This window comes from Salarias fasciatus, chromosome 16 (assembly GCF_902148845.1).
Source record: "Salarias fasciatus chromosome 16, fSalaFa1.1, whole genome shotgun sequence".
NCBI lineage: Eukaryota > Metazoa > Chordata > Actinopteri > Blenniiformes > Blenniidae > Salarias > Salarias fasciatus.
Window position 1 is genome coordinate 32068352 of NC_043760.1, and position 16176 is coordinate 32084527.

The following is a 16176-nucleotide window of genomic DNA, read 5'->3' on the forward strand; positions in this document are numbered from 1 at the left end:
GGACCAGTTTGGAGGCGGTTCAGGGCTGGTTAGGCTGCAGCCAAGCTAATCCCCTGACGAGCCCTAAAAGCCCAGAGACTCAGGCTCAGGCCAAGGCCTGAGGACAGAACGGCAGGTGCGTGAATCATCGCGGAGTCCCGAAGCGGAGAAAAAGAAGATGTATTTATAAAACGATGAATGACGGAAACAGAACCCTTGGAAGAAGAAACCCAGCTCATCCACTCCGGCCAGCAGTTTTTCATGTTTCACTTATCGTCCAATCACTTTTCTCTTCACAACCGCTTGTTACCATGCAAAGCAGCATGTGGCCTTTTAAAGAGATCTAATGCACAGTGGACAGCGTGCAGGCTGGGTTCAGAACATCTCCACCACCCCCTGCTGGACTGGAGGTCAGACTCTACCCCATACTGAGTTGTGCCACAGGCTCACGGTATCACCTTAACGCTCGCCGAGGAGCGCGCTCGGGCCCTTGCTTTTCAACCGGAGGTAATTATGACACTAATGAGAAGAGTGCGAATCAGAGGGTGACATGCGGACAGGAAGACGACTTTGACACGCTGCTTCAATTACAGAACAGTGTGTCTTTGTAGAGCCCGAAGACGAAAGGGTTTGAGCGGAATCAGGAGGATGTAAGGGCAAAAGGAGGAGGGGGCCTATACGGCCTCTCTAATTCATATTTAATACATACATCTGTGTTTCACAGCACCTAGCAAGCCAGCGGTGACATAATTATCTCCTTAATTAGGTGGTAATTATTATCATGTGCAGCAACATTCCCCACTAGACAAAGAAATAAGAAAAAAAAACGCAGGTAGGCGAAAAATAAAATACAGAAAATATACAAAAATCTGTTTTTACAAGGTCAGAACTGTGTTGCTAAACACTTATTTTCGAGGAATTTAGAGATGTCACAGATACGATGGGCTAAACGCAGTGCCAGTCTCTCTTTGGGGAATTTGGCTCTGAAAGAGCGTTTCCTGACAGTCTGACACGGTGACCCCAGCTGGAGTGACATAACCTGTGGCAGAGACTGCTGCCTCAGCAAACACCGCTCCAGATCGTCGCTCAAAACATCACAACACCAACACGCCCTGAGCAAAATACACACGCACACAGCCACACACACACACACACACACACGCACGCACGCCAGGAAGTGACACTGACAGTGACAAATGCCCTCTTCAGATATCACACTCAGCCGGTCCACTGTTGCACACACTGTGGCATAAAAATGGGGAGGGAAAGTGGAGCGCACGCACACACACACACACACACACACACACACACACACACACACACACACACACACACACACACACACCAGCCGGAGCTGGCACATTACTATTCTATTGAGGTTTAGCAGCACTACCTTCTCCTCCCACAGGGAATTCGATAAGCAGGAAAATCACTGCATTTTTCACTCACACCACACACATCCATAATTTTCCCACTTTCTGCTGCCTTCTGTCTTCCAGCCTTCCCCAAATTTTTCCATCTTGTTCATAAAATAAAATAAACTTTGCAACACAAAAATAAATAAAAATACTGATCCTTGCAGGCTAGATCCTATTAGAGCCATTACAGCTGAGTTTTTTTGTTTTTTTTTTGTTTTTTGGCCTGTATGTTTTAGCCCAGGCATCTTTTTTTTTTTCCTATCCTCTGGTCCTCTCTTATCTCGTTACACACTCTTCAGGCTTTGTGGTTAAATTATGTATTAAGGTCAATGTCAAAACACGGAAGATGTGTAATCTGCAGGGAGTTTCCTTTTATTCATTATTACAGTGAAGGCTGAGCACAACTGTCAGCCAGCCACGGTTGTGCTCAGCATGGAAGCTTATGTGCGCAGCGGGGCCCCACCAAGCCTCTCTCTCCCTCACTCTTCTCTACCCTTCCCCACTTTGCTCTCCCTTGGCTTCCCCCCACCCCTTTGCACACACCCTCTTCATCCCTCTCCTTCCTCCACCTCCTCCTTCTCCTCCTGGACAGGCCCCTGATAGATTTACCCGGGTAACCAGCATCACTTTGGGATCTCCCTCCTCTTCAGCGCCAATCTGAGAGCTGTCAAGTGCACCTACATGCCAGTGTCATAAATCTGAAGGAGAAAAATGTGCACGTCGGAGACCAAGCGGAGGAGGAGTGCACAGGAAGGTGTTGGGAGAGAGGAGGGTGTCGTTCCATACGCTTGTAGTTTAGGGAATTTGTCTAATCTGGAATCATGTCAGAGTGCAGCCGAGCCGTGTGAAGCACTTCCTCTCTGCAGCCCCGCCGCATCCACGTTCGTACACAAGAGAACCGCAACACGGATAACAAGACGGAAAGAAGAGAGAGTCGGTGTCCCGCGCACCTTGTTTTAATTCAAGGTAAACCGACATTACATGTTGACAGGATGAGACATGGGCTCTGTGCATCTGCTCTCCTCCATGGGGATTTGGATCTGGGGGGCTCGCGCCTTCCTCTCTCCCGTCTCACAACAGCTCAACACTTGACCTCTTGTTTTCTCAATTGCTGTCAGTCAACGTCTGAGCCCCCTTTTCTGTGTCAGATATGTACTGACAGCTGTGGCACAGCCAGCTTTGAGCCGCGGCGGGTGCCTTTAACCTCACCAGGCGAGCAGATCTCTTCCTTTAATGGCTCACAGGGGCAGGAAACAGTTTGATGAATCTGGTCCAGCTTTGTTGCAGCCAGTGTAATTATCTCCCGATTAGATTAATTCAGTTAGGCCTCCGTCGCATTTACAATACTAACAGCGTTCCTCGGAGGCTTCTACTCTATCATGTTAACCGTTACACAATTATATCTGTAAGTGAAAATAACTGCCGCTATTATCAACCGCATGACGTGCAAAGACCCATAAATAAACAGAAGCAACAAAGGCAGACATGTAAGAATAGAAAAAAAATGCAAAAAATACTTCATATATAGGGAAACTTGAAAAAAAAATTGAATTTTAACCAATAAAAGGGTAAAAATGTAGAAGAGAAAACAAATTTAGGGGAAAAGCACAATGAAAATAGAGCAGAGATCCACTGATATCCCACATCTTCACAACTGACGGAGTGAGTGACGGGGAAAGGTTAAGGCATCAACACCACCCAGATAGAGAGGCGCAGAGGCCAAGGCTGGCCTCTTCATGAAAAAGAAATAAAATAATAAAATACAGCCTCTCTCGACCTCCCTCCTTTTTTCTCTCTCTTCCTGCAGCGTCTCTCCTGGTGGTTGCATCTTCTCCCTCTCAAGCAAACGTGTTGTGTTTAGGAAAATGCCTGCTGACTGGTGGGCCTAATTACTGGCTCTTCACTGACCCGCGCCGGGCCGGGGCCTCGTCAGAACACTGATTCAACATGAGCCCCGCGCCGGCCAGCACCTCACACTAATGAATACTAATGAATAATTATCGCTCGCTGGCCGGCGCGTCGGCCCACTACAGGGACACATGTTAACACGCCCGCTTGCAGAGCTGCAGGAGAGGCGGAGAGGCCCATACCCAGAAAAAAAAGAAGAAGAAAAAAAAAAAAAGGCAACTCGGCCAGTGCACAAGGCTATGCGGGAATCTGCGAGTCTCCCTGAAGGGATGCAGAGGAAGCACACAACCCCTCAAGGTTAAACAAAAGTAGCAGTGAGCGGGCTGGAGTGCGCTGACCCCTGTGAGGACTGTTATGATTGCCGTGACCCGCGCGAGGCTTAATGTATATCGGGGCAAGCTGTGGCGGTTGATACAGGTTAACCGCATGCTGTGAGCAGCAGCTTGTTTGGTGATATGATGAACAGTGTCAGCTCAAGCGAAGTGTCAGCGATCGGAGCAAAGTAAACCCCTCTGCTGCTTCCTCCAGCCGTACTCCAGGAAATCCATACTTCAGCAGGACTGTGAGGGGCTGCTCATTGAGTTACAGCCAGGGAGAGAGAGAGAGAGAGAGAGAGAGAGTGACAAATAAAAAAAAGGAGTGGAAGCGTTTGACCTCAAAACAGTCATCACAATAAAACATTATGACTACTTGTGTCAGAAAATAATCTGTTGACATTACTTGCAGAACTCGGAGGATCAGACTACTTGAGTCACTGATAAATGTCGACACAACTGTCAATAACTCCTGGTGGTGTTGTTTCATTTAAAAGTATGCCATTATCTCTAACAGATCAGTGGTGAAACGTGCAGTTTATCCTGATGTTGAACTGTCGCGGTGTGACTGATGAACTGAGAACTACTATTAATGTTGATTTCTTATGCCTAAATCTGCCTTTTCAAGGTTCTAATCACTTTCACAAGACATCAAAAACTGCAGATTTCTCTGACAGTACTTTAACACAAAATGTATGCATTAAGATTGTGTGTTTTTGTACAAACCAACCACTTTAAAATGTCTTCATTTTCCACCATCTTTCTATCTTCTACATTGTTTTATGCAACTTACACCTTGGATGAGTTTCCGGTTCAGAGTGAAAATAATGGACATTTACACTTAGGGACATGTCAGGATCACTAAAGACCCTTTAATGCAGGTTAAAATATGATCATTTGAAAGTACTTCAAAATGGTTTTCATGCTTTTTAATGCACAACCAATATAACAACAGCTTTCACCGCAGGTGGTATCAACACACAGAGAGTGTATTCATAGTGTGTATTCTGAAGCTGGGAGTCTCCCATAATGACAACCCGTCACTGTGTTTCTGTTATTGAAGAATGTGACTAAAAATAATCTATAATAGGATAACATTACATACAGTCCTGGCAATTAATATCCTTGTGTAACCTTTTAGTGTTATGTCCTGAAATGACTCGAACCCAATGAAAGTAATATTTACAAACAATTCAGCAAGAAGATTATTTTAAAAAAAAATCTGAACAGGAAGTGGTAGTAAGCTGGTGCTAATTCATTGTCACACTGCAGTTTTGACAGATTAGAATAAGGCAACATTTTAGATTAAATTACACCCGGCTGCCTAATACTGTGTGTTTTTATGTGCATGCACCCCTGTGTGCATGTGTGTGTGTGTGCATGCGCGTGTGTGAGTGCAGGAGTGTGCACAACATGCTGGCTTTTCCCCCCTGTGAGGAAATGAAAAACTTCTTGGTGTGTTATTTTTTCCCCACCGTTTGTTCTTTTGATCTGTGTGTACATTATCTCCAGCTCTTTGAATTTCAATTTCACTGTCATGTAAGCTCTTTTCATCACAGCCGACGGTTGCAGCTCTAATAATATTCAACTTTTAGGTCACAGTGGAATGCTAATTAGACTGCTATTTTAATTAATATGTCCCTGCAGGTTTCCATATCAAATCAGTTTTAACACTGTATCGTGCACTTTGAGCCAATAAATTACAATGAATCCCCAAAATAAAACCACTTCAAAAAAGGATGATTTTAAGGTGTACAGGAGGAGTGCTCGTTTGAACTGTGTTTACATAAATTGCTCATTGTTGCTTAATAAACTGCATAATATTAACTACACTGGGGTGTATCTGAAAATGTTTCAAAAAGCAATATTAGATTCTTTTTTTCTATTTTCTGATAAATCCATACAAGTACCTGCTGACAAGTTAAACGCCTTTACTTATCTGGTTATTTTCAAGGGCAGTGTGGTGTTAAATGCGCTTTAAACAGAGTGAGACAAGTTGTATAGGCAATGTGTGTGTGTGTGTGTGTGTGTGTGTGTGTGTGTCTGAGAGAGAGAGAGAGAGAGAAGTGTGTGTGTGTGTGTGGTGTGTGTGCTGGTGGCATTTAAGGGCTTAAAAGTGTTTCACTTTCCATCAGAGTGTCATTTGTCTGTCAGTGTTTCTTTATTGTGTCCATGTGCAGCTTCTAGTGCGTGCGTTGTGTGTGTGTGTGTGTGTGTGTGTGTGCGTGTGTCAGTTCATTACTGTTGTGGAGACCTAAATCTTTCTTGCAGGGACCCTGCTCAATAAAAAAAAAAAATCCTCATTAGGAGAAAAAATGATTACATTTTCTGGGAGTAATCATCTGATTACATGTTTGAAGGGGGCGACAAAAGAAAGGGTAAGACATGCAACAGTCAGGGATGCAGTTGGAAGAGGTCAGCATAAAATGAATGCATGTGTCCCCAGAAGGATATGAAAAAGTGTTTGTGTGTGTGTGTGTGTGTGTGTGTGTGTGTGTGTGTGTGTGTGCGCGTGTGTGTGTGTGATCCAGGATCCTCCAATGCTGGCTCTGTCCTGCAGCTCTGGGTGTCCCATTCATCATGTTGAGAGGAAACAGAGAGGCCTGAGATATGAGCATCGCTGTATTCCTCTCATAATCAAAGGTCATATTGGAGCCCAGTGTTCAAATTGCTTTACTTCAGCGCAAAAGAGACACTGACACACACACATACACACACACAAAAATTAGATGTCGTAGCAAAATGATACCGTGCCAAATATCCTGCATTTCCTTGAACATGCTGTAACACAAGCAGGAAAATGAGCCACCAGTGACATGAGCATGCTGTTGTCTTTAATTCTTCATTTTTGTGTATCTTTACAATGTTTTCTTGTTAAACCTCAATACCTCAATATGAATGAAGCTGGGGGTGTTTTTTCCCTGAAGATAGTGTGATTCAATTATGCATTAACTAAATATAAAGTCTTACGAGACCACATTTTGCTAACTCCTGAACCCTCTGTACAACCTCCTTAAGAACAGGAGACTCAGTTTTTTTTGCACACTAACCAAAATTTATAATTATGGATGAGAAGGGTGGGGGCTATTTGGATGTTTATTATACTTTAAAATGAAGTGATTTTGCTGCCTGCGAGATAATTAATGTGGGGAAATCTTGAATTAAAGATGTAAATCCTGACACTTTGGCAGGGGGGCCGGTAAGGGACAGTGGTCTCCAAGGTCTGGATTATTCTTAGCGTATACCAATTAACACCATGTATCTTCTTTTATGTTCACTTCAATTAAGAGCCTTTACAATTTTTAAGTTCTTTTCTTCTCAGTAGTTAGAGAATGTCAGAGAGACTGATCAAAGGCATTAGCTGCCGTCCGCTCACCATAGGTAATGCTGTTTTGCATAAAGAAATCTGCATATTGCAAAGAAGGTTTTCATTTCATTTTGCATGAATTACAAAGACAGAGATGCAGTCGTAGATGGAGGAGACCAGATATGATTGCACACCTTTCCACAGACACGCAAAAAGGCATTCTACAATAATTACCAAACTTTGTCAGATGTTGAAGGATTTTGATTTCAGCATAACATCAAGGTGATATCGCCAACACCAGTTGAATGCATCGCATTTCGGGGTTTCCTGCTGTGGCTGCAGCTGCTGCAAATGCAAACTACAGTTTGGGCTTACATAAGACTTCTGTTAAAAGCTGCTGCTCACCATTAAGAGCGTTAATGCCGTTAAAGTGTGCGCGCGACAGTGTTAGCACCCAATAACTCCAGTTCCTGAAGTAATCACACCCTGATTTATGGATTCTAGAGCAACTGTCTTAAGAAGCTCTGCTCATTTTCTAGAAGACCATCTTTTAATAGGCCGGTGAATCAGGCTGAGACGAATGGCCTTCTCCATTGGGATGCTTTTTTCATTTGTTTTTCCTGCTGTTTCCCTCCTACTTTCGGCAGTGTCCATTAACGAATCAAATAATGTACCTGTGGGACCTTAATCATTATGTTCAAATGATTCAACAGAAGGGGACTCCATGTTGTAGGCCTGCTTGTGTGTTCACCTGTGCAGGGCCGGTGTTGTCTGCAGCACAGTTGAAGAGGCGCGAGCAAAACAAACAACCTGTTCAGTTGTGATAATCACTGCCACTTAATTCCATTACACTGTCAGCTACCAATAAATCAATGCGCAAATGAACTGACCAGCTCTGAGGAATAGCCATCCGGTGCGCGTCTGTATTTTCCCATTGATGTTCCACCAACGGTCGTCCAAGAGATATTGAATGCTCCTTAAGCAAAGTGCTGACATCATAATAAAAGGCCGCCGTGAACCGGCCGGCTGTGCGGTTTGGGAGCTCCGGGCTAAAGAGACGGACGGCCTCTGAAGAAGAAAGAAGAAAGGCAATCTTCAAAGTCAATATAGCCAAGTGCTCTATGCGGTCGCGTTTACTGCACATAATGGAACTACAAATAGCCTCTTATACAAGGCACACACGGAGGATACACAAATGGCACTGCAGTCAGAATAATTATACAATAACTGGAGTGATAAATAGCGTGTTTAGTGGTTTCTTTTGACATCAATATTACCCTTGACTTGTTTTGAAAACTGTCATTTCAGTTGAAGTCTTTCCCGAACCACAAAAACACCCAGATGTGTAGAATATATATTGAAATTGACATTGCATAGAGTTTATTTTTAAATACACTGGAGTGCTCTTTCACCTCGGTGTGTGTGCATTCGTTCCTGACTTTTTGTGATGACAGTATTCAATCCATTGTTCATGACTTCATAAAAAAATGAAGGGCTGGCAAATTCAAACATCAAAACACGAAGTTGGGTGTTGTGTCTGTGTAGCTGTGTGTTTTTGTAACCCAAGTGTCTCAAAGCATTATTAACAAAAAATCCTTTTGCTCAGCCTTGCATTTGGAAGGCCAATAAAAGCAGCATGGAGCGGCTGCACTGCTGCCACAGAGCATCCGCAGCACAGACAGCCATCTAGTGTTGGAAGTGAGCCGATGCACGGCGCCAGCGGAGGGGCAGAGGCACTTCACTGCAGCCAATACGCTGTGTTCATGCTTCCATTTAGTTTTTAAGAGCCACAAATGAGGGATATTTTAGTTGGAGCGGAAAAACAGCAAAATATCACAATGAACTGACAAAGGGTGGATTAAGGATCGAGTTATATGTTGTATGTCATTATTACACCCACAAATTGGAAGAAAAACTCTCATGCACTTTTGTCCCCTGGAACAAGGCACAGGAGGTACGCTAATGGTCAGAACTTGTCTTTTCAGCCCACACAGAACACAGCGCACCCTGATTTAGCCTAATAGCTAGCCTGCTGCAGGAGCTTAACCCCTCCCAGGGATACCGCTGAAATAACAAGGCATCAGCTCCTGGAGACTGTCCACCTCCCTTCACGAGGAGCCTCTCCTTACTGCTACCTTTTACCCTAGTTTGCATCTGAACAGCATACGGTGTGAATTTGTTAATGTATGCAACCCAAAATAAACAAAAGATTACAAACAAATGTGTGCCATTGTGTACATATTGAGAGCATGAATATGTATTTGCCGAGCGTTCAAACAAAGACACAAAGGGAGGCCCAACCTGTTGTAGGCTCAGCCCCTTTTTTCCCTGCTGTGAAACCCTGCTCCCTTAATAATCACACATCATTATGACAATAGATGTTAGGCAAAACACACGAGCCACACAAGGAGACAGAAGCACAGGCAGGCAAACACATAAATACTGTACATCATGCATCTCATCACACGCTCCTTCAGCCCACGTGAGAAGATTTGATTCAGATCTTTCTTAAGGCATCTTTTAAAAACTGCTTGTCCGCTCGCTCTCCTCGCTGCTGTAAAGGTCTCGGCCCCTGTAGTCACACACACATGCAAGCCGGCTCCCTCAGACTTATCATCTAATTGCTTTTCATTGATCCTGTCCGATCAGGTGCTTAATGTTCATCCTTTCCCAGCGCCGGCTGCCGAGCTCCACTGCCAGTCTTAATCTGAGAAGCGAGTGTCCTTTTCAATGCCCATAAAGCAGCCAGTCAGAAAAACAGCCAGACCCGCAGACAACTGTTATGATACAGTCTGAGGAGGCTGGACTGAAAACCACCACAAAGAGAACATTTGCTTGTGTGTTTATGTGATCCCACGCGTGTTTTTAATGAAACAGGATATCTCTGGCCTTTTGTGAGAAGCCATTCACTTTTGTGCGCTTTAATTATTTTCAATGCATCGCTGATGGGAAGCAAGAGAGAAAAGCTTCATTACCTTAATCCAAGCACAGTTTGTGTGATTTGGACAAGAGAGAAGAGCCCGAATAAGGAATCTGTTTGTTCTGGAGGACAGACAGAGAAACTCTTCCTGTAAGGTGAACCAGGCCGAGGATTTAGGAGAGAAACTCAAACCTCTTCCCGAAGATTAAATGATGTCAGTATCACGAGTGAAGGCCAATGTGCTTTGGCAGGCGCAGAGCCGGACTTCTGAGGAATATTACTGTTTGTATGACTATCAACGGACGGGACATAACTCTGAATACATTTTCTTTGGCTGTTTTTTTGGAATACCCTGAAGCTGGACCACAGCCACGAACTCACTAACACACATATGCGCAAAATTCAACCCGTCTCACAGGAGATGTATTGCAGCTTTTGGTTTAATATGCAGGCCAGTTCGTGGTGGTATCAGATCAATTGAGAGTTTCAAATCAGACACAGCCACTGAGGCAGACAGAGGAGACCATGCTTGGCGCACATTAAAAGAGCACTTTCCTTCCCCTAAAGATCACAGTTATTCCTTTTTTTGATGGAGCCATTGAAAAAGTCTTGTGATGCCCATTAAAAATATTAACTTTAAAGGTAGAGATTTTTCTCCAAATTGTGGGCTTGGGTTACTTTGAAAGTGATGGCCTAATTACACCAACTTAATGTATTATTATACTCACCCATCTCTGGAAAGATCTGAAACGTTAACCTTGAGTACTTTGTTTCAGATCACAGTGCAGGTCTTTTTACAAAAACAACAATCTGCTGCTAATACTTCCAAGAGGAACTGAATCTGATTTAACAGTGTAAAAAAAAAAAAAAAAAAAGAAAAAGAAATAAAACATGTCACTCATTTAGTCACTTTTTTCTTCATATTACTGACTTGATCTTTTTTTGTGCATATAAGGAGACTGTGACATTTCACCTTGTTTAATCATTAAAAAAAAAAAGAATCAGTCAAGCACTGGTAGACTGCTTAAAACAGCTGCCCTAAATTTAACTTGTAAATCAGAGATGCAAAATCCAAGATGCTCTATGATCTATTTAGTCCACTTCATGTATATCTTAAGCGGTGGCTATAGATGGTCTGAAGCAGGAATCGTCGCTGCTGTTGTCGACTCCGTTCCAGCCTTCGCCCGCCCGCCCGCCCGCCTTTCCTTCTCCCGTGCATTATTCAGTCTTTTCCCGAAGTAACAGCCGCCCTCTACATGCAGACAAGCCGACCACTAACACGCCACACTAATGTGATGTAAAAATGAATGATGAAATTCAAGAAGGCCAAATGAAAGAGAAACCGATGCGAGTGTGTGTGTGTGTGTGTGTGTGTGTGTGTGTGTGTGAGCAGATGCTGGCCTTAGCGTGAGCTCGCGTATGTGTGTGTGTGTGTGTGTGTGTGTGTGTGTGTGTGTGTGTGTGTCTGTGTGTGTGTGTGTGTGTGTGTTCAAAGGTGAGGCCTTGGGTGATGTAGAATAGGATTCCCTTACCTCCTATAAGTACAGAGGAGGATAAAAGCCAGCTGTAATGACCTTGGTATAATGAAGGCTTTGCTGATTTCCATGATTTTCTTGCTTTCATGCCACGAATACGCTATTCCAAAGGAGGGGCGAGAGGAGAAAAGAGGGAGCTTTGTCCGGCCAAAAGCAAGACGCCAACAACATTCGGCCGAAATCGAACACAAACTCTCGTTCCCATGTTCAAGTCATTATGTTAACGATTATTATCTTGAGGCAACTTAATAGATGAAACACATTTTTCTTAATGGGTTGGCATTTCTTTTTTCTTTCTCTTTTGTAGGTGACCAATTTACTTGCAATTTCCTTAATTCTTGAAGTTATTTAGAAAGTGATGTAATGCTTGGTTCTTTTTATCTTGAAAGCAAAGGCAGCATGTTGTCGAGGGCTGCTCAGTGCTGCTAATATGGCACAACGAAATGAAAGGCTTCAAAAGAGCTTTTCCACTTGGAGTTGATGTAGTGCTGTGGCCGACCTCCAAATATGATTAGACTGCAGTAAACACAACAATAGCAAACAATAAACAACTAGTAATTGGTGTGATCCTCTGTTCCAACAAAATCCTTCTTGATTTGCTATGAATTATGAGCATTAATGTGTCTGAGCGCCATGCCCCTCTGAGGATATCAAACAGCTCCCGCTCCGTCTTGATGGGCCTGTCTCATTAAAGGAGAAATGGAGGCCAGTGTTGGGAACTAACGTGCAGAACATTCATCAGAATAACTGGCATGAACTCACCTCTAATTCCTGCTTGTCTGTGTTCCACACACGAGATGATTATACCTGAGTGAATTGTCTCTGTGCTTGCTTTGAGAGAGAGGGAGAGAGAAAAAGGTGTAGCTGTGAAGCATCACAGGTGAAATGCGCCCCCTACAGGAGGCTGCTGTGCCCTCGACATTGTCAATACTGTCTGTGATGTGAATCAAAGACTTTTCTACAGAAAATGTGTAGATTTTGCAAACCACATCAGAGCTAAACAAAAGATACCTTGAGAACTGCGTCATCTACACAGCGAACAAGCGTGTTGTACATAAAGCCAACGTGAGCTCTCTCTACTCACAACCAGGTTTTCCTGCTTCAGCTCTCCAACTCCATACATGCCACCTCTTTCATTAATATGTGATGAGAGAGAAAATCTCCAAAGACCCCAATAGGCAGAGGCATTGTTTCTCTTTTAAAGTCATCTCAGATGGAAGGAGCAAACTTCAGAGCCTCAGTGATGTGTCTAATGAAAGAAGTCTCCTCCTCCGCGGCTCCATTTCGCACAGCGTATTAGGAATCTAAATGTTGACTGAAGACAGTTTGATTCTGCGTCTGTGATTTTCTTAAGGAATAAAAACAGTGTAGCGTGTTTACAGTGTAGCCATGAAAGAGCTATGAGAAGGCTCATCACTACTCGATGCCATTTTGGGAAGGCGGAAAGTGAAGTTCACACCACAGTTCATTTGAAAGCCATATCAAACAGAAAAATGTTTAAGATCAAGATCAAAGGAGTTTCTGGTCAAAAATATCACTCGACTCGCAACATTCTTGTAAAAATCCTGCTGTATGCTAACAGTTATTTCAGCAGCGTATGGCTATAATTGGAAATAAAACTGACACTGTGCACAATGGGTATTGGCAAAAAAACTGGACTTTCAGGACTGATGCAGACACATCTCAGACTGAGGACAATCACTGTAGGACATCAGAATGTTATCCTTTTTTAGAATTCTCTAAGATCTTTGAGAACAGTGGACAACATTACTGAAGCTTGCATGCTGACGAATATTTCTGCAAATATTAAGTACAATGTTCCATCAATTAATTCCATCTAAACTCAATTAAAAACATTAACAGCATCCTAGAAGTAGACCAACATACATTTCATATTGAACTGTGTACGGATTTTCAAAGTCAATAAGCATCTTAATGCTTTCACAAATGTGGAAAATTCCAGCAGATGAACTGCAAGATTAAAATGTGTTTCCAGCTCTAACACTGGATCTCAGTTCAGTTTGGATGCGTTTTAAAATTTTGATGCTTTTTCATCTAACACAACTACAGTCCGCAGAGCCGAGATAAAAGAAGGAGACGCCTGGGGAAGATGAAAACGTGCGTGTTGCCCTAAATGCTCGCACATGACCGTGAGCTGCTGGAAAGAGGTAAGACACTGTCTGTATTAATATCACTTTTACATACATTTTGTTAGCTCTGCTGCTCATTTCACCACAAATATCAGTGGATTTGTTTATTTAGTCTAAAAAAAATGCACTGCTTATGTATATATACACTTTTTTTGTTTGTTTTCTGAGGTGCATTTTCAACTTTAAAACATCCAATAGTTATTACTTGAGCAGAGTTGGACAAAAGAACTCTGTCTGGATGAGTTATAAAAATTGCTTAGAAAATAAGCATTGCTTTTGTTTAAATTTCTACACAAAAAAATATGCCGATTGTTAAGTTTCAATCCAGATGACACAAATATTTACCTTTGAGTTTATTTTGCAAAATTGTACAATAACATAACAACCGTGAATCATGTAAGATAATTAAAAAAAAAATGTGAATGTACATTTTTTACCTGTCCATAATCAAACATGAAATCATTGCTTGCACATGTCTGACTTTAGGTTTGCACATAAAGTCATTAGAGAGGTAAACATCAAATAAGCATGCAGCTAATCTTGTGGGAAATCAGCAAACACTACTTTGGGAATTTTGGAAAATTTGGAACAGATGTCGATCTCATTTTTGCCTGTCTGAAGTAAAGTTATCTCTGGCTCACACAAAAATCAGCAGGTTTAAAATAACTGAACAGAGGTGAAAAGACCAGTTCAGACTGCGGTGGCAAACAAGCTTAAATAAATGTCTACATCTGATCAATCTGCAAATTGTAATTTTGCATGAAAACCAAAGGGATTATCAGATAGCTAACATTAAAACAAAGATTTAAAAAAATTACCAACATTCCACATTTTATCTAAACATGAGATTATTGATTAAATAGGGAAAAAAAACGATGTAAACATCCAACTTGAACAAAGCATTTCTTCTAAATTGTATTGTTTTTACATATCAATAGCAAAAACTGATGTAGGGATTGGAACAGGCGGAATCTATGTGGCACTTGGCCAATTAAATGCCTAAAGTTTGAATAGGATAACCAAATTTAACAAGAAAGCAAAGAGGAAAAAGTTGTCCCCTCACTCTCACATTGTTAAACAAAGCTCTAAATAACCATGGGCTATTGCCTATTCTACGATGTGAATACGGTGCAGTCCGAATGCTGCACACAACAACAACAACAACACAACACTTTCAACTTTATTCACTCTCCTTATTAGAGCAGATTGCTTATCGCCTACTTCACAGAGTGCCCATATAGCATAGCTGACAGCAGTAAGGGAGAGCTGCACACATGAACTCCTCACTAACACTTTCCTACGCTAACCAGCTGTCCCCCTGTGGTTTCAGCCTCGGCCAAACCTTTGAAATGTCCTTCAAGGCGTGAAAAAACAACATGCACACTGCTTTGGGTAAAATCTTATTTGTACACTGTAATTACACTTTGAAAAGTTGCAAAGTTTAAAGTTTCAAGACCTTCACTTTTTCTCTTCTCATTTCGGATATTGATTGGGCTCTAAAACGCGTGTAAGGCTCGCTGTTGTACAGAACAAAGAGGTTTCTCATTACGCACTGAGCTTCGGCCAACTTTGAATGTTTCAGATTTGATTTGCTTGTGTTATCAAGGGAAGCAATCAGGAGAATCTAGTCAATAATTTTCACAACCAGGGAACTGCTGTTAATCTGCTCCTAACAACAAGGCCACAGGCACTCTGGATGCTGTTATTAACAAGATGAAGGTTCGACGTGAGAGGTGTCCCTAATGTCTTTCATACAGAAGATAAAGAGAAACATCAATGGAGTTCATGACAGGCTATTCCTAGCAACGTACAACTGTGTTATGGACTTATTCCAAAAGTAAGATTATTTTTTGCTTTAAAATTATAACCCACAAAGACATCCCGCTATAGATCAGTACAAACGCTTGTGTAAAGCAAAACAGAAGCACAAACAACCAAAGATTGCACAAAAAAACTGCAGCTACCTAGAACTGTATGTGAAATACATATGTATATGTATATATGTACGTATATGTTTTCTTTTGTAATTCGTCATGTAAAAAAGAGGAGACTCAGTCTTGATGACTATTATGTTTGCAGCAACATTACACTTACAGGGGCAGAGGGTTATTAAGTTGTTCTTGTTTGCAATGCTTGTGTACAACAAAATATGAAATAACTTCCTTGCACTTCTAATACCAGATCTGTAATCAATTTCACAGATTTACACATACATGTTTGCATGCAAGTGCATCACAAATGTGTTTTTTTTTTTTTTTTCCTGGATGTCTATGAAATTAATGGGACTGCATTTTAGGTGCAGTATAAAATGTAGAGTCTTTGCTTCTGAAAGAAATCCATGCCATTTTTCTCCATGGCTGTCAAATATGGTGCCTATTATTTAAACTGACCTTTCCTTGCGCTGGCTGCTTTCAATGCTGAGGATGCAATGAGGGAGCCATGATGTCTGGGGCCACTCCTCCCCATGGTAATCAATAAGAATGTCCAGCTCCATTCACACCAGGTGCTCAGCCCAGCTGCTTTGAGGAGAAGCGCCTGAGAGGAGAAAGGAGAGTGGAATGAGGCACAGATGTATCATTGTTATTCATGCAAAGGGAGTCAGGATCAAGTTCATACAAAGCTAAATTGAATGCACTAAGTAGGTT